The sequence below is a fragment of the Schistocerca piceifrons genome, chromosome 3, assembly GCF_021461385.2.
Source record: "Schistocerca piceifrons isolate TAMUIC-IGC-003096 chromosome 3, iqSchPice1.1, whole genome shotgun sequence".
Taxonomy (NCBI): domain Eukaryota; kingdom Metazoa; phylum Arthropoda; class Insecta; order Orthoptera; family Acrididae; genus Schistocerca; species Schistocerca piceifrons.
The window spans coordinates 839,639,535-839,662,942 of record NC_060140.1 but is presented as its reverse complement, the minus strand read 5'-3'; positions in this window follow the sequence as shown (position 1 = coordinate 839,662,942).

Genomic DNA, 23,408 nt, shown 5'->3' with positions numbered 1-23,408 from the left:
AGTATGTGTGTATCCCAATCAATATGTCTTTTGTGGCAGTATATTCTACACAGTTTACCAATTTCTTTCATTAATCTTTCACAGGGGTTCGAAGAAGCGTGGTACTTGGATATATAGATCGGAGAAATGTTTCTGGCTCGTAACATGCGTGTCCATACGCCACTACGAAATTGAGATCCATTGTCAGAAATTACTTTCATCACATGCCCTACATGAGATAGAAAATGTTTTACAAATGCCTTCGAAACAGTTTTAGCAGTAGCTTTGCGTAACGGAGTGAAAGTAACAAATTTTGAAGTGAGCTCAACAGCGACAAAGATGTAGCAAAAACCTCTGTTAGTTCTCGGAATCGGACCAAAAATATCTACTGCGGCCATGTGTCTTAATTTAACAGGTATAATGGGATATAAAGGAGGAATATGTGAAGTGGTGTCTGATTTAGCTTTCTGGCAAATTTTACAAGACGCTAAAACTCGTCGAATACGTTTCTCCATGTTGGTAAAATAACAGTTCTGTCTCAGTATAAGAAAACATTTTCGTGCTCCGTAATGTGCGTAACTTAAATGAGTGTACCAAATTAGTTTGTTAACCAGTTCGTCAGGTATGCATAATAACCAATTGTTGCTGTCAGGATGAGAGCGGCGAAACAGAATGTCATTGCGTACAGTGTAGTGGTTTCTAATCGTAACATTATTCTTATCTTGCCAAAGGTGTTTAATTTCTTTCCACACGTTGTCTTTATTTTGTTCTTGTGCTATGTCCTGTAATGACGATGAAATAAAGTTTTCAAATGCAACTTGCTGAATGTACATGACACTGAAATTTGTTTTGCAGAAGTTGGTTGCTACGTCTTGCTGATTGTTGCTCAGAGAACGCGATAGTGCGTCTGCTATAACATTTTGTGTGCCGGGAATGTGAACAATCGTAAAATTAAATTCCTGTAAATATAGTTTCCATCTACTTAACCTGTCATGAGTAAATTTAGCTGAAAGCAAAATTGTATAGCTCTATGGTCTGTGTAAACGGTGGTATGTCTGCCATAAAGAAAGTGCCTAAATCTCGTGAAAGCCCATACAACACATAATGTTTCAAGTTCTGTAACGGAGTAATTTCGCTCAGCAGGTGACAGAATGCGGCTTGCAAATGCGATGTTTTTGATTACTATTGAACCATCTTCTTCAATTTCCTGGAAAATATGTACACCTAAAGCGGTGTTAGAACTGTCGGTGGCAATGGAAAAATTTCTATTAAGATCTGGATGCGATAACAGTGGAGCATTCAACAAAGCATGTTTCAAATAACATTCTCGTGAACAAAATTCTGCGTGTCAAAAGTAATGTTTGCGTTACTGTAATATGCAATCTGTGCTGTATCTGGTTAAAATCTATCGTACGTGTTATTATTTACGGGAGAATGTTGTGGCATATCCACTTTATGAACTGTTCTGTTATTTATTACTGACGTATTACGCTATCGATGACACCTATTGTCTGTTTCATTCATGATTATTTGTTGTTGCTGATGTTGTTGCTGCTCATAAGATCGACTGTTATTAAATGTACGCTGAAAATTGTGCTCATCATTTTTACGTCTGTCATGATAGTAATTTCTATACGGCGCATTGTGATACGAGTTGAAATAGAGTGTTGTCTGTACGTGGTTATTTCTTTGCTGCCATGCGTTACTATTTGTTGGGGCTGGGACTATACGTGCACGCGGCGAAACATTAAAGTTTGGTTGACCTTGTAGACTGCATTGTTGGTTAGGTATGCTAAGCGGTTGACTTTCATGCTATTGTGGTGAAAAGCATCTATTGTTACGAAAATATGGTTCCTATTGCTGATAATTTTACACATACTGATGATTACGATTTTATCTGTTATTAAAATTACGGCGGTAGTTGTCATTACGGGAGTGCCTACTGAAAATTGTCACATTCGGTAAAATATTTGTCATATCCGGTTTTCATTACTCGTTTCTTAATACTACAAAGAGCAATAGTTAAAGAGCAGTTTTGATAGATATAAAGGATAGTAGAAGAAAAGGAAGCAGTGCAGAAAACTAAAGATGAAACAGCACTACTACAGCTCGGGGCCCTATGCTCGCTACGGCACATATTCATTAAAGCGTAATGAATCCCCTGAGGTCATTTACGCACTGCAAATAAATTTCAGCTTTTGTGTTATAGGCAATGGCGGTACAAATTCAGAAATAAATTGCTGTCTGCATGCTAATTCTAGTTTCTTCATTATAGGCAATGCTGTTGTAAATACAAAAATAAATTGTCGCATCTGGTTCAAAGCTAGTTTCTGCATTACAGGTAATAGCGGTGAATGTACAAAGATAAATTGTCGTATACAGTGCAAAGCGTGTACCTGTACGCTGTCCTTATTAAGTTCTTTAGATTTTCTTACAAATGCAAATTGCTCGAAATCTACGTTCTCGTCACTCAGTTTGATAACACGTTCAGGTTTGTGTGTGAATCTGTTCGTCTGTGTCATTTCGGATTTCAAGTTGCGTAGCTTTTCATATTTTAAGTCGCGTGGCTTTTCGGATTTTAATTCGCGTAGTCGCTGTAAATTGCTCACATTATACGCGCTGCGTAAGTCTGACAAATGTTCGCAAAGTGGCGGTTTCTGTGACGTATTGGTGACTGAAATAGTTTTCAACTCTGTTACTGTAACACTTTCGTCAATTTGGTTGATCTGTCTTGCTAATTTCTCGTCAACTTCCATATTCGGAGTGTGTGAAACTTCCAGTGGCTCTAAATTAAACTCGTCGCGTATCTGTACTGCGTTTTTAGGGCATTGTTCGGTGACTGCATTAATTTCGTGTATCTGTGTCGCGTTTGCTGAACATTGTTCAGTGACTGCATTAATCTCGTCTTTATCTGATTCTGTTGTGTCTACATGTGTGCTACTTAATTCTTGTGCAACAGTGCCAACTCCTTCATTACTGTTATTAGCACAAGCCTTAGTATCCCCACGTAATTGTTCTTTACTGTCCCGACATTGCACGGTAATAGCTGTATTCTGTTCACTAACTTGTCTGCTCCGTTCGTTAAGGCTGTCTTGTTTTTCGTTCGTCAGTTTGAAACTTTCATTAATAGTTTCGCTAAGTTGTTTGTAATGGTTGTCAAAACTTTCATTAAGTTGTTCGAAATAATTATTCATCATTTCCTTCCGCTGTTTGTACTGTTCACTAAGTTGTTTGAGATCTTCGGCATAATTGTCAAGTTTTTCGTTCTGTTGTTTGACCTGTTCACTGAGTTGTCTAAAATTTTCGTTCTGTTCACTAAATTGTTGTTGTAGCAATCTTGCCATAATTTGTTCAAAGCCAAAGTTAGCGTTTATACTCTCTGTGCTGTTTAGTGGTGGATCTGGAACTCTCTCGCTTACTGTAACAATTTGGTTATCCTGAGATTTACAAAAAGGTTTGTCAGTCGGATGTACACTGTCAGACATTATTTCGGAATTAAATAGATCCGTCGTACTTTGAGTATCCTGTTCATTTTCATTAGACAAATTTGTCTGTGCGTTACTTGAGTTTTCCAAATCGGGTGTGTTAAGCTGGGCAGCGCTCATTACAATAGAGCGTTCTGCGTCATCAATTGTCGTCAAATTAACAGACGAGACAATTGAGTTCGTTTGTTCATCATTAATATAAAAGTCATCATTAGTGGTTGTAATGCACTGATTGTTGGTGAACGCAGGATTGTCATCATTACACTGCGTGTCACAATTACTATCGGTCACGCTGTTTAAGTCGGTAATTTCATTCAAAATACCTCGCGATACACTATTCATAGTCTTTCGCGGCATTTTCACGATAGTCACAAATATTCACAAAACAATTAAGCACATATGCAAAAGCAACACACAAATACAATAGAGCAAACGAATTGTCGTTGATCTGTGGAAAGAAAGTCACAAGATTAGTAAAAGCGTTGCGCCAAATCCTAATTATATCTAAGCAGATAAGAGCAGATATCTGACTGTTTTTCAAAAGACTCTCAACGAAATACGATCCTGGACTGGGTGTCGCCAAGTGTAACCTCCCCACAAAAATTTGAAAGAAAGAAACATGACAATATTTAATTATGAATGCTAATGGACATTGCTCTAAGCGTAACCTGCCCACAATGAAATGTACTGACAATGGCAACAAAAATGTGAAATTCGCAATCTGACTCAAATATAAATTCTTCACCAAATTTAAAGTCCATTCAGTGATAAGAAAATTCAATTAAACCGAAATATCGGTCTTTGGCCCTGTGCAAAACAATCAGAATTAAAGTCTTACCTCAGAATAACTGGATGTCAAATTTCTGCTCTTATCTTTGCGCACGGCTTGGAGGAACTGCATTGCAAATAATAATATTCCTTTTTTCTGTAATTTTACTGAAAATTTTCTTTAAAAAAAGTGGAATGAAATGGGAAGTGCAACGAAATCTTTAGTTCAATAAAAAATAAAATTTTTGAAAAAATGCTTTTAAAATAAAAATTATTATTGGGGCATTTGTTGGAAATTAATTACAATAAATAAATTTTTACATTATCTAATGATTATATTAATTAACAGTATACCTCATTCAGCATCTTGACCAGTGTTGCCGACCGCCTACATCACACAACCGCACTGGGCTGCTACTACTGACCGACCGCTCTGCATGACGACTATTAGCGTACTGCACTACATGACGACTAGTAGTGAACCGCACTGCACGACTACTACTGACCGACTGCTCGCAACTAAATCGAGCTACCGACTGCCACGACTACAGACAGAGTACTGCTCTGCATAGCGACAACTAGCGAACAGCTCGCACCCCCCGCGCGGTCAAGCGCAGACCCTCTGGTCAGAGATGCTGCAATGCCTCGCCATCGCTGCTGCGTTACATACGTGTTTCAATACCAATAGAAACTGAAGTTAATATGGTAAGTGAAACAAATTTAAGATGCTGCATATAGTATTTATTACTTTTATTACAGATGTATTTATGTTTACACTCTCATCAGAAATCAATTGAAATGTAAAGGCACCTGTATTGCCAGGCTACTTCCCCTTCTGGTGAAACAAACTAGTTTGTGAATTCATTTTTGACTTCATTGGCCATCTGCGGCCACTTATGTATGATTATTGGTTCCAGCGCTATATTCGTTTCTGTCCCTATGTCTTTGCGCCATTCTCCTTGCGTCTGTAAATCTTGAGAGTCAAATGTGCCAGGTGGGGCATAAACGGAATTTCTACTCTCTTCTGGGAGTAAAAAGTTGTGAAGAGCACAAATCGCTTTGACAATTTTCCACGATTTCTCTGGGTTTAGAAGAATTTGCGTTCTTAATTCTCGAAAACGTGTGCATATAAGCCCAAAAAAGTTTTCAGACACATTTCTTGCTCTAGAGGGCCGATAGTTAAACATACGATTTTGCACTGGTTGGCCTCTAAAAGGGTAGGGCTTCATAATATAATTTTTTAGAGCAAATGCGTCATCAGCAACAATGACGTAAGGTATCTGCACAGTTCTACCAGGTAAACTTCGAGGAACTGGTACATTCAAAGAAAGACTCAGGACATTCTGACAGTCTACAATTATTACAAACTCCACCATCAGATATTTTACCATTACTGCCCACATCGAAGTATATAACTCTGTAGTCAGGTCCAATCAGTACCAATAGCACAATACTGTGGTTTCCATTATAATTAAAGTAAGCATTGCCTTCCTTCCTGGGAGCCTCTATGCCTATATGTTTTCCATCCATAGCGCCAATACAGTTTGGAAAATCCCATCTATTCTCAAAACCAGAAGCGATTTGTAACCATTCTTCTTCTGTTGAAGATACCTAAAATTATAGAAAACAGAATTATATCTGAAATTTATCCCCTTGAAGATCAATATTACATTACAGTGTTTATTTTAGGGATCAGAAAACGCCAGGGAAGATAATGAGTGTGAGACAGATACAGTCCAGGAAAACGCACAGGAAAGAAGAATTTTGAAAAAAAAAGTACCGATGAAAATTCACATAGTATTCTAAACAAGGCAATAGAAGCGATGCACAAACCTGTTGATGAACATCAGGTGTTTGGAGACTATGTGACATCGGAATTAAGGTTATTAACACAATTGTCAAGTCGAAAAAAATTAAGGAGGATAATACAAAAGGAATAGTCAAAGTATCTGAGGAAGGTAAAACTATAACTAATTCTTGGATGACAGGTGAAAGCAGTTTCATCTGCACATCATCAGAGAAAGTAATTACTACACTCCTGGAAATTGAAATAAGAACACCGTGAATTCATTGTCCCAGGAAGGGGAAACTTTATTGACACATTCCTGGGGTCACATACATCACATGATCACACTGACAGAACCACAGGCACATAGACACAGGCAACAGAGCATGCACAATGTCGGCACTAGTACAGTGTATATCCACCTTTCGCAGCAATGCAGGCTGCTATTCTCCCATGGAGACGATCGTAGAGATGCTGGATGTAGTCCTGTGGAACGGCTTGCCATGCCATTTCCACCTGGCGCCTCAGTTGGACCAGCGTTCGTGCTGGACGTGCAGACCGCGTGAGACGACGCTTCATCCAGTCCCAAACATGCTCAATGGGGGACAGATCCGGAGATCTTGCTGGCCAGGGTAGTTGACTTACACTTTCTAGAGCACGTTGGGTGGCACGGGATACATGCGGACGTGCATTGTCCTTTTGGAACAGCAAGTTCCCTTGCCGGTCTAGGAATGGTAGAACGATGGGTTCGATGACGGTTTGGATGTACCGTGCACTATTCAGTGTCCCCTCGACGATCACCAGTGGTGTACGGCCAGTGTAGGAGATCACTCCCCACACCATGATGCCGGGTGTTGGCCCTGTGTGCCTCGGTCGTATGCAGTCCTGATTGTGGCGCTCACCTGCACGGTGCCAAACACGCATACGACCATCATTGGCACCAAGGCAGAAGCGACTCTCATCGCTGAAGACGACACGTCTCCATTCGTCCCTCCATTCACGCCTGTCGCGACACCACTGGAGGCGGGCTGCACGATGTTGGGGCGTGAGCGGAAGACGGCCTAACGGTGTGCGGGACCGTAGCCCAGCTTCATGGAGACGGTTGTGAATGGTCCTCGCCGATACCCCAGGAGCAACAGTGTCCCTAATTTGCTGGGAAGTGGCGGTGCGGTCCCCTACGGCACTGCGTAGGATCCTACGGTCTTGGCGTGCATCCGTGCGTCGCTGTGGTCCAGTCCCAGGTCGACGGTCACGTGACCTTCCGCCGACCACTGGCGACAACATCGATGTACTGTGGAGACCTCACGCCCCACGTGTTGAGCAATTCGGCGGTACGTCCACCCGGCCTCCCGCATGCCCACTATACGCCCTCGCTCAAAGTCCGTCAACTGCACATACGGTTCACGTCCACGCTGTCGCGGCATGCTACCAGTGTTAAAGACTGCGATGGAGCTCCGTATGCCACGGCAAACTGGCTGACACTGACGGCGGCGGTGCACAAATGCTGCGCAGCTAGCGCCATTCGACGGCCAACACCGCGGTTCCTGGTGTGTCCGCTGTGCCGTGCGTGTGATCATCGCTTGTACAGCCCTCTCGCAGTGTCCAGAGCAAGTATGGTGGGTCTGACACACCGGTGTCAATGTGTTCTTTTTTCCATTTCCAGGAGTGTATTTCTGATACTGCCCAAGTTCATCATCCGCAAGGTAACTGTTTCGTAAGTTTTCTGATTAAGCGAATTATTTGTGTGAGTTATGAAATATCGAAATACTAACCTTCAAATATTCTCTTTTCAAACATTCATGCAGAGGCACTCAGCAGTCCGTAACAAATCAAGAGATTGTGCAAAAGGATACTCGGAAAAGGTACGTCAAAGAGTGAAAACTATCCCCTAAAAATTAAAAAAAAAGTAATTCAATGAAATAAATATAAATGTACGACTATTGACAATGAATATTTATTTGACATTTACGTGTTTTATTCCCTTACCTGTCCCTAAAAATCGAAGAGTAATTAAAAGACGATATATTAGTGATCTAGCTCGCCGCATATTTGTATCCTGTTTCCGAATCGCCTCTGTATCCATATCTTTACCCAAACACCTCTCTTTTTCTTAACTTTTCGTTTTTCGTCACGCTTTTTCTTTTAACAGTAACAATACAACAACACTGGCAGCTGCTCTGGTTTGTGCATACGACATTGTAATCTACAACTTGCCTGTCCCACAACACGAACTGTAGTGGATACACTTCCGCAAGTACTTGGAGCAAGTTCGTGAAATTAACTTGCTGAAGCGACTTGCAGAAGTCAACTTGCGCAAGTTTTCGTACTAATGTAAACACCTCAGCAAGTACTTGCAGAAGGTACTTGCTAGTGGACACGCGCCTTTAGTCATAAAGTTCTGCCGCCTGAAACTTCAGCCAGTGAGTCACGCCCGCCTCGAGTTCCGCGTTGTCATCAAAGGGCTGCGTTGTAAGCCAGTTCTTCATCTTGAGAAACAAGTGGATGTCGCTTCGAGCAAGATCGGGGCTGTAGGGCGGATGGGGGAAAATTTCCCATTTGAATCAATTAAGGAGTTCTTTAGTGCGGTTTGCCATGTGAGGTCGGGCATTGTTGTGCAAAAACAAAATTTTGGACATCAGCTTTCCTCGGCGTTTGTTTTGAACTGTTCTTCTGAGACTGTACGAAGTTTGACAGTACCGGGCAGAATTTACGGTTTCTCCACGTTCGAGAAAATCAATAAAATGGTTCAAATGGCTCTGAGCACTATGGGACTCAACTGCTGAGGTCATTAGTCCCCTAGAACTTAGAACTAGTTAAACCTAACTAACCTAAGGACATCACAAACATCCATGCCCGAGGCAGGATTCGAACCTGCGACCGTAGCGGTCTTGCGGTTCCAGACTGCAGGAAAATCAATAACAAGCACAACTTGCCTATACTAAAACACTGTCGCCTCAAACAACCTAACTAGGTTTGCACCATTTTCTTGGTTTTTGGGGGGACCTTGTGTGCCCCCACTCCATGGACTGTAATTTTATCTCGCAATTGACGTGTTTCACCCAAGTCTCGTCACCAGATACGATCCGATCCAGTAATGAATCACCATGCTTGTGGTAAACCTCCAGAAATATCAACATTGCCCTCATTCGCTGTTCTTTATGGTGCTGTGTAAGCATTTTGGGCACCCATCGTGCACAAAATTTGTGGTAGCCTACCTTTTTAGTGATAATTTTCAAACAAAAAAGTCCGTGAAACTTGTGGAAAAGAAAGCGAAAGCTCCGTCGTTGTGAAGCGACGGTTTTCACGAATCGTTTCATCTACTTTAGCGAAAAGATCGTCAGTCAAAATGCTTGGGCGTCAACTCTTCTCTTCATCATGAACGTTGGTTCGGCCATTTTTAAACCGAATGCACCATTTCCGGACGGAACATTCACTCATTACATTGTTTCTGTACACTTCGCACAGTTCACAATAATTTCTATAGGTTTTAGGTTTTTTGCCGACAAAAACCTTATCACAGACCGCACCTCACAACTGGCGGCATTTTCGATTGCAGCGCACATTTCAAATTCGAATATCGAAAAAAGAGACGTTCCCGCTGTCACGGATGGATGCCGACTGAGCTGCCGAGCACGCACATACCAAAATATACGCGATCAGTGCGCGCCTAGCGGCGTCAGAATAGCCCTTGTATTAGTTTTACTCAAATACATTGAACTGTTATTTTTAAATTTTGTAGTTAACCATTTAACATTGCAATTAATCAAATAAAATGAAAAAAAATGTTGGTATCTGCGGGAATCGAAACTGGGTCCACGAATTACCAGTCTACGCTTTAGACAACGCACCCATTTTTTCTTTCTTATTTCAAAATCTTTTATTGTACTGGACGCAATGAATTGCAGTATTATACAAAAGTTGATACAAACTCAATCACTATCGAGGCAACCCTCAAGCTGCTACATTAATCAAAGAATTAATTTCTTAAATAAATAATAAAATAAGGGAATACCTATCAGTATTCATATCGACAGGAGTTACGACATAGGCGCTTTAAAAATTCTTCATATTCTATGCTTGCACAATACACTACACGAAATTGCAAAGAAAAATACTGACTTGGTGCTGTAAACACACGTAGAGCTGGAAGGGACGATGTCACATCAGAGCACGCGCAGTAGAAAATGGACAGCTGTGTCGCTTCTCTCAAAAGTTAACCGTAGCGCGGCTGACCGTCATTTTAGCACTTGACACTGATTTGTAGTTATCACTGAGAGAGCGCTACAAAACATGTTTTCGTCCTTTTTGTTTGCATACCAACATGCACTGGAAAAGAAATGGCGTAATTGTTCTACTAATTACGGCTCGCATACGAAGAGAATTTTAGTGCGATTTCCAGTTCGCAATCGAAGCAAAATGGCATAATTTTAGTACGATACATACGAGGGTGAGTCAAATTAAAACCTTAAATATTTTTTAAAATATTATTTATTGTGCAGAAGCGGTACAAAGCTGTATCACTTTTCAACATAATCTCCCCCACGCTCAATGCAAGTCCTTCAACGCTTACAAAGTGTATAAATTCCTTTAGAAAACAATTCTTTTGGTAGTCCACGCAACCACTCATGCACCGCATGGCGTACCTCTTCATCAGAACACAACTTCTTTCCTCACATTGCGTCTTTGAGTGCTCAAAACATATGGAAATCACTTGGGGCAAGGTCTGGTGAGTATGGTGGATGAGGAAGACACTGAAAATGAAGTTCTGTGATTGTTGCAACTGTTGTACGGGCAGTGTGGGGCCTTGCATTGTCATGTTGCAAAAGGACTGCTGCTGACAGCAATCCACGTCGCTTTGATTTGATTGCAGGCCGCAGGTGATTTTTTTAGGAGATCTGTGTATGATGATGCACTGGTGACAGTGGTCTCTCTAGGCACGTAATGCTCTAAAATGACGCCTTTTTTTGTCCCAAAAGAGAGTCAGTGTAACCTTCCCTGCTGATGGTTCTGTTCGAAACTTCTTTGGTTTTGGTGATGAGGAATGGCGCCATTGCTTGCCCGTTCTCTTCATATCTGGTTGGTGCAAATGAACCCAGGTTTCGTCCCCAGTAACAATTCTTGCAAGGAAGCCATCACCTTCTTTCCGTTCAGAGCGCCGAAGAAGTTCTTCACAAGCATCAACAAGTCATTCTCTCATTTCAGGAGTCAGCTGCCGTGGCACCCATCTTGCAAACACTTTGTGAAACTGGAGGACAGCATGCACAGTGTGGTGTGCTGACCCACGACTAATCTGTAAACATGCTGTAATGTCATTTAGTGTCACTCCGCGGTTTTCCTTCACTATGGCTTCAACTTCTGCAATGTTCTGTGGAGTCACAACTCGTTGTGCCTGACCTGGACGAGGAGCATCTTCCACTGAAGTCACACCATTTGCGAACTTCTTACTCCATTCGTAGACTTGCTGCTGTGACAAACATGCGTCACCGTACTGAACCTTCATTCTTCGATGAATTTCAATAGGTTTCTCACCTTCACTATGCAAAAACCGAATAACAGAACACTGTTCTTCCCTGGTGCATGTCGCAAGTGGGGAGGCCATCTTTATACTGATATTGCGACGGTATGTGTACATCTGCACTATGCTGCCACCTGCAGGCCGTTCTGCACGCTGTTTGTAGCACGCTTACCAACTTACAGGGTAACGGCGCGAAATTTCGAAAAAAATATTTGTGAAATCTTATGGGGCTTAAATGCTAAGGTCATCAGTCCCTAAGCTTACACACTACTTAACCCAAATTATCCTAAGGACAAACACACACACCCATGCCCGAGGGAGGACTCGACCCTTCGCCGGGATCAACCGCGAAATTTCGATTTGTTATTACAAATTTGTTTTTATTTGACTCGCCCTTGTACAATTTACTGTAACACATTAGCATAAGATAAGCGGCCAGCACTGGTCCGCCCACATATTCTTGACTTCTTATCTTCCTAGTACCGAATCAGTAGAGGTCGCTGGAATTCGAGCTGCTAATATGTTGATTTATCTCGCTACCAACTTTGCCGACCAAATGATACTGTCCATTATGATACTGTGCTTGACACAGTAGTCGTCATTGTTTGATGCTGTGTTTCATTTCAGTGATGCGTGAATACGATTTGCACACCATTGTGTACCCACTTATCTGTCACAACAAATACATCGGAGTCCAAAACTCAAGGACGAAAATAACTTTCGCATGAAAAGTGACTGCCAAGTAATACAGCTCGATGAAACTTGCATCACACATAGAAAGAACTGCTGCTGTATAGTACAGAAGGAAACTGAAAGCAGCGCATAATGAGATGAAGAGAAATGACACTTTTATTGAAATACAATAATTACACTGAGGTCATCGTGATTTGTGGTGGTCACCTGGACATCATAAAAGGCGGGACATTCCTGTTGATAGGGTTTGTGATCACCATGGACGGCATTGTATGCTCCAAAATGTGCTCCCATGTTGTTAAAGGGTTCTTGTAGTAGGCATTCCATTTCTCCAGCAGCGCGGTTGATAATTGCTGGTTAGTCGATGGTGCATCTGGAAATGCTGTAATACGTCTGCCCAACGCATCCCAGAGGGGCTCGATGGGATTTAAGTTAGCGAAACCGGCAGACAGTCCATTCGCCGAAACTCGTTCGAATAGCTCCACATACATTACATTACATTAATACTTGTTCCATTATAACACTGCAATTGCATTTACGCAGCGTGTGCAATCAAATACCAAATTTGGTTTATTATGTACCATGCCCCAACATAACAAACAGTCCTGTCACGGAAAGGCCACGTATAACACTACCGTCTGTTACTGCTATCCCATAAACTCAAAGCAGGAGGCAGATCGTAAAATGGAACTATGTTTATAAAACAATTATAGTATAAAGCAACAGAGCGGTGTTACCCTCTGAAAGGAATTTAGTTGTGTTGACCGTGATATACCTAACAGAGGTCGCGTATCGGAAGTGAAAGTCTGAATTACGTAAATATTTAAACAGTAACAAACAATACTTTACCTATCCACAGTGTCCAAATGATAATAACAACGGTCGCCAGCCTAATTAGGTATAAGAATGAGTCACATTCTTGTTCAAGAAACTGAAAATGAGTATCTTCAATGGGTAAACATAGCCCATACTTTTGTTACACGATAGTGCAATGAACTCTGTCACCTGCATATGTTCACGTTAAGGTTGGAGCTGACAGAGCAGAACAAACTATTTGCATAAATATAAAAGATAACAATACACACTATTACCTTCAGGGCTTATTCAAACCGAATGGTGTCAAGAACACTACTATTAATATTTACTACAAAATTATAAATTGGACATAAGTTTAGTCTCTCTTTTACCAGTTACGTTTCTATCTGACATGAAAAAATTATATTTCACTAGTAAACCATTTCTCACTGTCCTCTGAATAAAAGAATAGATAGTGGTCGTTCTGTTACTTGTTACCTAGCATGAGCACAATACACAAACTGTGGATCCTGTTACACTATTAATATGCATTTCCAATACACAAGAGAGACAAACATTTTGCAAACGTGAGTATATAACTTTCCACAAATGCAGTTCACGACTTTTACTGCAGTGAGACACAATGTTGACAAATTTGCAAGAAACTGACTCACCTTTTAAAATTTACTACAGGCAGCACTATGATCATTAACTAAGCAAAACTTTATAAGCCTCGGTTTTAAGAACTTTTAATTTTTAAAAATAAGAACATTTCAAGACAAACGTTAGTAATATTTATTTTTGGAACTAACCTCAAGATGGTTTATTGCTTGTTTTTATTACCACAGTCTTATACTTTCAAGTCAATGATTAAATAGGTAACTTTAAAAGTCCTCAGAACTTTAAATTGGACTGTTTCAATCACTGGGAGGCTTTCACAAAGCTACTTTTACTGCCTCTCACAATTTTACCAAATCCACAGTAAATCTGATTACTCCCTTCTTACCAAATACTAAACAACATTATTTAATTAATTGTTTGACTTTGAGGCTTTCATTTTTTTCACAACAAGAACACTCAGTAATCATAGTTCAAACGGAGAGGAAGCTGAGAGGTGTTGTGATAAGGAAAAAATCAAAGTAGGTACATAAATTCAGTTATAAGTTACCTTATATTTGAGCAAACGAAAACATCCAATGAGCTGATCCTTCACTTTACATATTTACAATTCCTTGGTTCCTTTTCAGTTATCGCGCAACATGGTGGCGAGTGCATGTCGGTGGGTGGATTTGCAGGTGGAAATGCTGGACTCTGTCATTTCTTGGTGGCGATGATAGGTAGCAACTCCAGAATAGTTCCAGCTCTTTATCCATCCATGCGAGGCATTGGAAAGCGGCACGAAAAGCCTCTATCGGCACCAGCACAATACACAACTTTTACGTGAGCAATTGACAGTTTGATAGTTCGTCCCCGACTAATTCTCCCTTCCACTTTTTTATCGATGCAAACCACATTTTGCGTGCGCTGCATGCTTCCTTTCCCGAGGGGCACCACAACACCTTTTATATACAAAATAACTAAAAACCCTAAGTGAAGGTCAGTAGTTTATATAACAGCAAACAATCACTTTAAATAAAGTAGACCAGTTACACATATTGGTATTGTAGTATCATTGCCATAGATACTACTAAAACGCCGCGCCAACGCAAGGTTGGCAGGGCGTGGTCTGCCGAGCATATTACGGCAACCTGGACTACTTCAGCTACTCGGCCTCCTACTTATTTGCGTTTAGTAACGAGCTGAAAACACCCACGCGTTTTGTGCCTCTAAACAGTGATATACAATAGGTAATTCCACAAAAAATTATTCACACAGAAATTACAGCTACACTCCTGGAAATTGAAATAAGAACACCGTGAATTCATTGTCCCAGGAAGGGGAAACTTTATTGACACATTCCTGGGGTCAGATACATCACATGATCACGCTGACAGAACCACAGGCACATAGACACAGGCAACAGAGCATGCACAATGTCGGCACTAGTACAGTGTATATCCACCTTTCGCAACAATGCAGGCTGCTATTCTCCCATGGAGACGATCGTAGAGATGCTGGATGTAGTCCTGTGGAACGGCTTGCCATGCCATTTCCACCTGGCGCCTCAGTTGGACCAGCGTTCGTGCTGGACGTGCAGACCGCGTGAGACGACGCTTCATCCAGTCCCAAACATGCTCAATGGGGGACAGATCCGGAGATCTTGCTGGCCAGGGTAGTTGACTTACACCTTCTAGAGCACGTTGGGTGGCACGGGATACATGCGGACGTGCATTGTCCTGTTGGAACAGCAAGTTCCCTTGCCGGTCTAGGAATGGTAGAACGATGGGTTCGATGACGGTTTGGATGTACCGTGCACTATTCAGTGTCCCCTCGACGATCACCAGTGGTGTACGGCCAGTGTAGGAGATCGCTCCCCACACCATGATGCCGGGTGTTGGCCCTGTGTGCCTCAGTCATATGCAGTCCTGATTGTGGCGCTCACCTGCACGGCGCCAAACACGCATACGACCATCATTGGCACCAAGGCAGAAGCGACTCTCATCGCTGAAGACGACACGTCTCCATTCGTCCCTCCATTCACGCCTGTCGCGACACCACTGGAGGCGGGCTGCACGATGTTGGGGCGTGAGCGGAAGACGGCCTAACGGTGTGCGGGACCGTAGCCCAGCTTCATGGAGACGGTTGCGAATGGTCCTCGCCGATACCCCAGGAGCAACAGTGTCCCTAATTTGCTGGGAAGTGGCGGTGCGGTCCCCTACGGCACTGCGTAGGATCCTACGGTCTTGGCGTGCATCCGTGCGTCGCTGCGGTCCGGTCCCAGGTCGACGGGCACGTGCACCTTCCGCCGACCACTGGCGACAACATCGATGTACTGTGGAGACCTCACGCCCCACGTGTTGAGCAATTCGGCGGTACGTCCACCCGGCCTCCCGCATGCCCACTATACGCCCTCGCTCAAAGTCCGTCAACTGCACATACGGTTCACGTCCACACTGTCGCGGCATGCTACCAGTGTTAAAGACTGCGATGGAGCTCCGTATGCCACGGCAAACTGGCTGACACTGACGGTGGCGGTGCACAAATGCTGCGCAGCTAGCGCCATTCGACGGCCAACACCGCGGTTCCTGGTGTGTCCGCTGTGCCGTGCGTGTGATCATTGCTTGTACAGCCCTCTCGCAGTGTCCGGAGCAAGTATGGTGGGTCTGACACACCGGTGTCAATGTGTTCTTTTTTCCATTTCCAGGAGTGTATATACAGATAAAGTTTCGTTCCCTCAAAATGAGGCAAAGAATTCAAATGGTAGATACATTACATTGCATAGAATCATACCATGACAGCAAAGATTTTACACAGAAAAGAATGAACTCTATAATTGGTATCGATTCAGTCCAACATTTACAGAAAATCAATGTTATGACATTAAACAAGACAAAACGCAAAATAAATCACTGCAGCATTAGAGCTATGGTGTCACACAATAGATAATGAATACGACATTTTGTGGAAAATGTCAGTTTAACATAAATTTTCATCACACAATATTAATATTATTATTACTATTATTATTTTACAGTACTACACTCCTGGAAATCGAAAAAAGAACACGTTGACACCGGTGTGTCAGACCCACCATACTTGCTCCGGACACTGCGAGAGGGCTGTACAAGCAATGATCACACGCACGGCACAGCGGACACACCAGGAACCGCGGTGTTGGCCGTCGAATGGCGCTAGCTGCGCAGCATTTGTGCACCGCCGCCGTCAGTGTCAGCCAGTTTGCCGTGGCATACGGAGCTCCATCGCAGTCTTTAACACTGGTAGCATGCCGCGACAGCGTGGACGTGAACCGTATGTGCAGTTGACGGACTTTGAGCGAGGGCGTATAGTGGGCATGCGGGAGGCCGGGTGGACGTACCGCCGAATTGCTCAACACGTGGGGCGTGAGGTCTCCACAGTACATCGATGTTGTCGCCAGTGGTCGGCGGAAGGTGCACGTGCCCGTCGACCTGGGACCGGACCGCAGCGACGCACGGATGCACGCCAAGACCGTAGGATCCTACGCAGTGCCGTAGGGGACCGCACCGCCACTTCCCAGCAAATTAGGGACACTGTTGCTCCTGGGGTATCGGCGAGGACCATTCACAACCGTCTCCATGAAGCTGGGCTACGGTCCCGCACACCGTTAGGCCGTCTTCCGCTCACGCCCCAACATCGTGCAGCCCGCCTCCAGTGGTGTCGCGACAGGCGTGAATGGAGGGACGAATGGAGACGTGTCGTCTTCAGCGATGAGAGTCGCTTCTGCCTTGGTGCCAATGATGGTCGTATGCGTGTTTGGCGCCGTGCAGGTGAGCGCCACAATCAGGACTGCATACGACCGAGGCACACAGGGCCAACACCCGGCATCATGGTGTGGTGAGCGATCTCCTACACTGGCCGTACACCACTGGTGATCGTCGAGGGGACACTGAATAGTGCACGGTACATCAAACCGTCATCGAACCCATCGTTCTACCATTCCTAGACCGGCAAGGGAACTTGCTGTTCCAACAGGACAATGCACGTCCGCATGTATCCCGTGCCACCCAACGTGCTCTAGAAAGTGTAAGTCAACTACCCTGGCCAGCAAGATCTCCGGATCTGTCCCCCATTGAGCATGTTTGGGACTTGATGAAGCGTCGTCTCACGCGGTCTGCACGTCCAGCACGAACGCTGGTCCAACTGAGGCGCCAGGTGGAAATGGCATGGCAAGCCGTTCCACAGGACTACATCCAGCATCTCTACGATCGTCTCCATGGGAGAATAGCAGCCTGCATTGCTGCGAAAGGTGGATATACACTGTACTAGTGCCAACATTGTGCATGCTCTGTTGCCTGTGTCTATGTGCCTGTGGTTCTGTCAGTGTGATCATGTGATGTATCTGACCCCAGGAATGTGTCAATAAAGTTTCCCCTTCCTGGGACAATGAATTCACGGTGTTCTTATTTCAATTTCCAGGAGTGTACTTCATACCTAAAAATTCATCTATTGAGTACAAGGAGTTGTCATTCAGAAATTCTTTTAATATGCTTTTAAATGTTGGTTGGCTACCTGTCAGACTTTTAATGCTCTTTGTATATGACTAAAGATTTTTGTGGCAGCATAGTTCAACCATTCCTGTGGCGATGTCAGATTCAACCCAGAATAGTGAAGATAACCCTTTCTTCTAGTGTTGTAGCTATGCACTTCGCTATTATTTTTCAGTTGGGATGGGTCATTAATAACAAATCTCAGAAGTTATAATGTATTATACTGTAAATGATGAAAGTATGTGAATGCAGCTTGCCGCTAACTTGGTGTAATGTCTCTCACACATAAACCTGTACAGTAAAGTAAGGGCCTCCTGTTTTATCTTTAGGCTGATCCGTGATAAGACAGGCAAACAATTATACTAATGGAGGATTCTGCGTATTTTCTCTAATTTCATTCGCTCTCTCTCTCTCTCTCTCTCTCTGTCCTTTATCTATATACAGTTTTAAATATAATATTTCATTACGTGAACTCAGCCCAATAGAATCTCTGGTGGAGCCCTTCGTCTTAATATTCAGCGGCTGGCTTGCTGTAAAAGATCTTTATATTTATTATTCTTGTTAAGCGCTGCATTCAGTTGGGGAAATCGATCGTTTGAAAAATTCGTTCCTTTTACGACAGATTTAGAATTTCAGATGTGTCCGAAGCCTTTTTGGACGATTTTATAAAATCTCGGTGATTGCAGGCTCTCTTCGTCACAACTGAAACTTCCCCACTAATTACAGGGCCAAGACAATCATCAATGATTCAGACAGAGAACTCATTCGTCATTCACTCTAGAATAAAAAGGTCACAAACCTTATTTCTGAGGAAAATTGTATATTCAATCCATCTCCATTACATGTTCCGTTTTCTGTTGATTCCAAGTCTTACTTAATTTGCGTTTACAGTTTTTCTCTCTCTTCAAATAACCCGCTAGTGGCACAAACGTTAATATCTCGCTTTAGCGAGAAGAAGAGCAAATATGTCTCTTTTAGCAACCCGACAATCTTCCAACAGATACTTCCGAAGCTGTCCTAGTTATCCGTCCCTAACAACCATGGAGAATACATATATGTATCTCTGTTCTTCTAAAGAATAAACGTACTAGAAAAATACCTTGGCGTCGACGAGCTGTCGGCGCATATATTACTAGAAAATCCGATCAGATACTTTTCAAAAGTGAATAAATGTGGATGATTTGATTGACCATTATTAATTATTGCATGGTAGAGGGTAATTTTCCGTGGGGAGATTACAAAGTGAATATATGTATTGTGAAGGTACTGTGACTATCCCGAGTTCCTTAAATCGATGTATGCAGGGTGATCTTGGGTGGGCTACACCTAGTATTCTGATTACACACCTTTGTGCAATGAGTACTTTTTCTCTTGATGATGAACTACCCGAAAATATGGCACCATATGAAAGCAGCGAATGAAAATAAGTCATAGTGGGCTAATTTATTCATATGTTTATCACCAAAATCTGCAATAACGCTAAAAGCATAAGTAGCTGAAACTAACCGTTTCTAACTCGAAACGGTTGACTTTGTTTCTAACTTTGAAAGTAACCTCTGTTCGTAGTCTATATTTATCAATGGTGTTATGCCATGTACTGTACAGAATTGTATATAGTGCGTTTTCTCAGAATTTAGTGAGATTTCATTTGCAGAGAACCACTTAATAATTTTCTAAAAGACTTTATTTACAATTTCCTCAGCTAATTCTTGTTTATTGGGTGTGATTACTGTACATGTATCATCACTAAAAAGAGCTAGCTTTGCACCTGCGCCTATCGGTACGGCCGTGCATTGTCATCCCTAATGTTGTGGCGTCGGGTGCTGCTGCTTCGACACGTATCTGTGGAAATTGTTGTACCACTATTTCCAGTATGGCCTCAACTGAGTTTATTCGGACACTCTTTGGTGCTGTCGTTCAGTTATGGAATTATAAAGGGATCAAGAACCCAATAAGAAGAATGCAAAGCATAAATTTGGGATTTTGGGAGACATAACATAGGGGCATTGAACACACTTATAAACGAAGTAGCAGTTGTGAACTAAAATCCAGTCTTGAGCCACTTTCGAACAACAAAAATGTATTTCGTGCTTCATTAAAAAATACGATACTTACATTAGAGATACAGTACCTGCCTTAGTGAAACTAAAAGTGACGCTCCGATATTTGCCGTCTGGCATTTGCCTGTCATGTTTCCAATATTTATAGAACGTTTCCAAAAGCACAGTCTCACTGTTTTTGTGTGATGTGTTGGGTGCTGAACCCTGAACACTCATTTGAAAGCTAATGTTTTCACTCCTGCAACCTAAACTAGTTACAATTAGACGAAATATTAAAAATACTCTATACCAAGATCTGGACTTTGCTTTCTGCAAGTGGACTGAAAGATACTGCAATATAGTTCGTGACTGGGTATTGATGTTCGTTTATTAAAAGCTGCAGTCCAGTTGAAATTATACTGCCACCAGAAACATTGTTATTTCCTTTCCCAAATTTATTGAAAGCGCGTTCAAGTGCGTATTTGTAGTAGAATATTGATAGACTGCCAGTATAGCATTACTTTCCATCACTTGTAGAATTAAGTGAGCTGTTGTGCTAGTACCGGGCGGTTATAACTAAAGTGAAGCTACGCATGGAGGTCCAGTGCGGGCTGTGGTTATCGTATGGCAGCGAAACTTGGTAAATAAGGTAATGCTTTAATACGGAGCCGCTTTAAACTGGAAGAAAATTAGTTCCAATTTTGGCCACAACGACCAGATCTTGTAATGTATAGTATCTCGTCGACATCCTTAGTGTTCATATTGAACAAATTGTGTAAGGGGCAGTCAATAATAAGTCAAAATTATGCCTTTCTCACTTGTTTGACTTTTTCTGCCCACGTCCTGTTGCTAATCCATTATATCTAGAAACATTTCTATACCACTTTCTTACATTCGCTGCGCCATATTTGCACCCGGTGGCCAAATTCAGAACTATTTTTTGAGTTTTAATAGCTTCTATATCAATGCATTAGAATATCTTCCAAGTTCGCTGCCATTTGATAACCTGGACCTCTGTATATAGTTGCACTTCAATTATAATTACACAGTGCATTGTTTAATTCATCTTATTCTCACTACTTGCGCCGCCACTCACCCCTCCCCATCAACTTCCGCTTTTACCTTACATTACTCCGCGTCCTCTACACATTTCATGGGCTACAGCATTTGTTTATTAGTGACACACATGCCTGTGAACACCAGCGCCGGCCGGAGTGGCCGTGCGGTTCTAGGCGCTACAGTCTGGAACCGCGAGACCGCTACGGTCGCAGGTTCGAATCCTGCCTCGGGCATGGATGTGTGTTGTGTCCTTAGGTTAGTTAGGTTTAAGTAGTTCTAAGTTCTAGGGGACTGATGACCTCAGATGTTAAATCCCATAGTGCTCAGAGCCATTTGAACCATTTGAACACCAGCATATCTACACCGTTCGTTACTCGTGCTTGGTGAGTCGTTTGTTTCCCCTATCCAGAAGTGTATTTCGTGGTTTTTCGTTCCTGCATAGGCACTTTTTCATCATTTCAGGAATTTTATCTTCGGTTTGACTACAGCGTTTCCGCTTCAACCGGTTTTCCATGGTTTTAATACTGACTAATGTGATTGCCACCAAGGCCTTTCATTCTGACTAATGCAGCCTTTTTAAGGTATGTTTGTATCCTCACACCATTAACTTCCTTTGCCACTTACAAGGGGAGGCCGCCAATTGTGAAATTCAGATTCGATTCATACTGCGCATAATAAAAGCTCATGGCCAGAGGTGTAATGTGGCAAAGCACCAAGATGCACTTCTCAGCCGTTGTAGAGAAAATCGGCAGTTAAAAGAAACCGTTGCGGTGAAATACTCTCTACGATTAGTAGTTTTCTACAGCGTCGTGGCGCAGCGGAAAGCGCTCGGGTTCGTAATCCGAAGGTCGCCGTATCAAATCTCGCACCATGCATTTTTCTTTTAATAATAGTTTTTTGTAATTCATATATATATATATATATATATATATATATATATATATATATATATATATATATATATACTATAAATGAATTGCTTATGCATGTTGGTGTAGGCGGATCGCTCTCCAATTGTACCGCCTCCATTTTTCCGTTTTTTAACAGGGTGTAACAAAGCTCTCCCGTCCGCACTGATTTTCGACGATGTTATAAGTTGCGCTAGGGACCGCATCTACCTTCTTTCGAAGTTAGCAGGCAACTAAGCTGTTATACGGCTGCTCGTTTCGGCCCATTCAACATCTGTCCTTCAAGTGTAACGAGCGAGTAACGGAGTTTATATTTCATACCTGCCACAGCGAATTTATGTTCGTGGGGTCTCTATTCTAATTCGAACGTTTGACTTACGCTATACGTATTCGTTTCGGAATATCGTTTCTACGTCTTCCGTTAACTATACACGGTTAACATTATGAAGACAATTAATAACATTTGTAAAATTTAACTTTGTTTGCGGAAAACATAATGATGTTCGAAGTCGCCAGTTTTTCCACGACAAACGACTTTCAACAACTTAATATATGCATAATTGTTGCAACTGATTTTCGGGATATATATATATATATATATATATATATATATATATATATATATATATATATATATATATATTTGAATTACAAAAAATAAATACTAAAAAAAAAAGTTGCATGGCACGAGATTCGATCCGGCGACCTTCGGATTACGAACCCGAGCGCTTACCGCTGCGCCACGACGTTGTGGAAAACTGTTAATCGTCGAGAGTATTTCACCGCAACGGTTTCTTTTAACTGTCGATTTTCTCGACAATGGCTGAGAAGTGCATCTTGGTGCTTTGCCACATTACACCTCTGGCCATGAGCTTTTATTATGCGCAGTATGAATCGAATCTGAATTTCACAATTGGCGGCCTCCCCTTGTTAGTGGTAAAGATAGGTTTGTGAGTCAAAACATCTATGTAATAATTACTTTGTCACGTTTTGCAGTTAATCTGATGATGTCATAAAAGTGTGAAATACACACTGGCCATTAAAATTGCTACACCAAGAAGAAATGAAGATGATAAACGGCTATTCATTGGACAAATGTATTATACTAGAACTGACATGTGATTACATTTTCACGCAGTTTGGGTGCATAGATCCTGAGAAAACAGAACCCAGAACAACCACCTCTGGTCCTAATAACAGCCTTGATACGCCTGGGCATTGACTCAAACAGAATTTCGATGGCGTGTACAGGTAC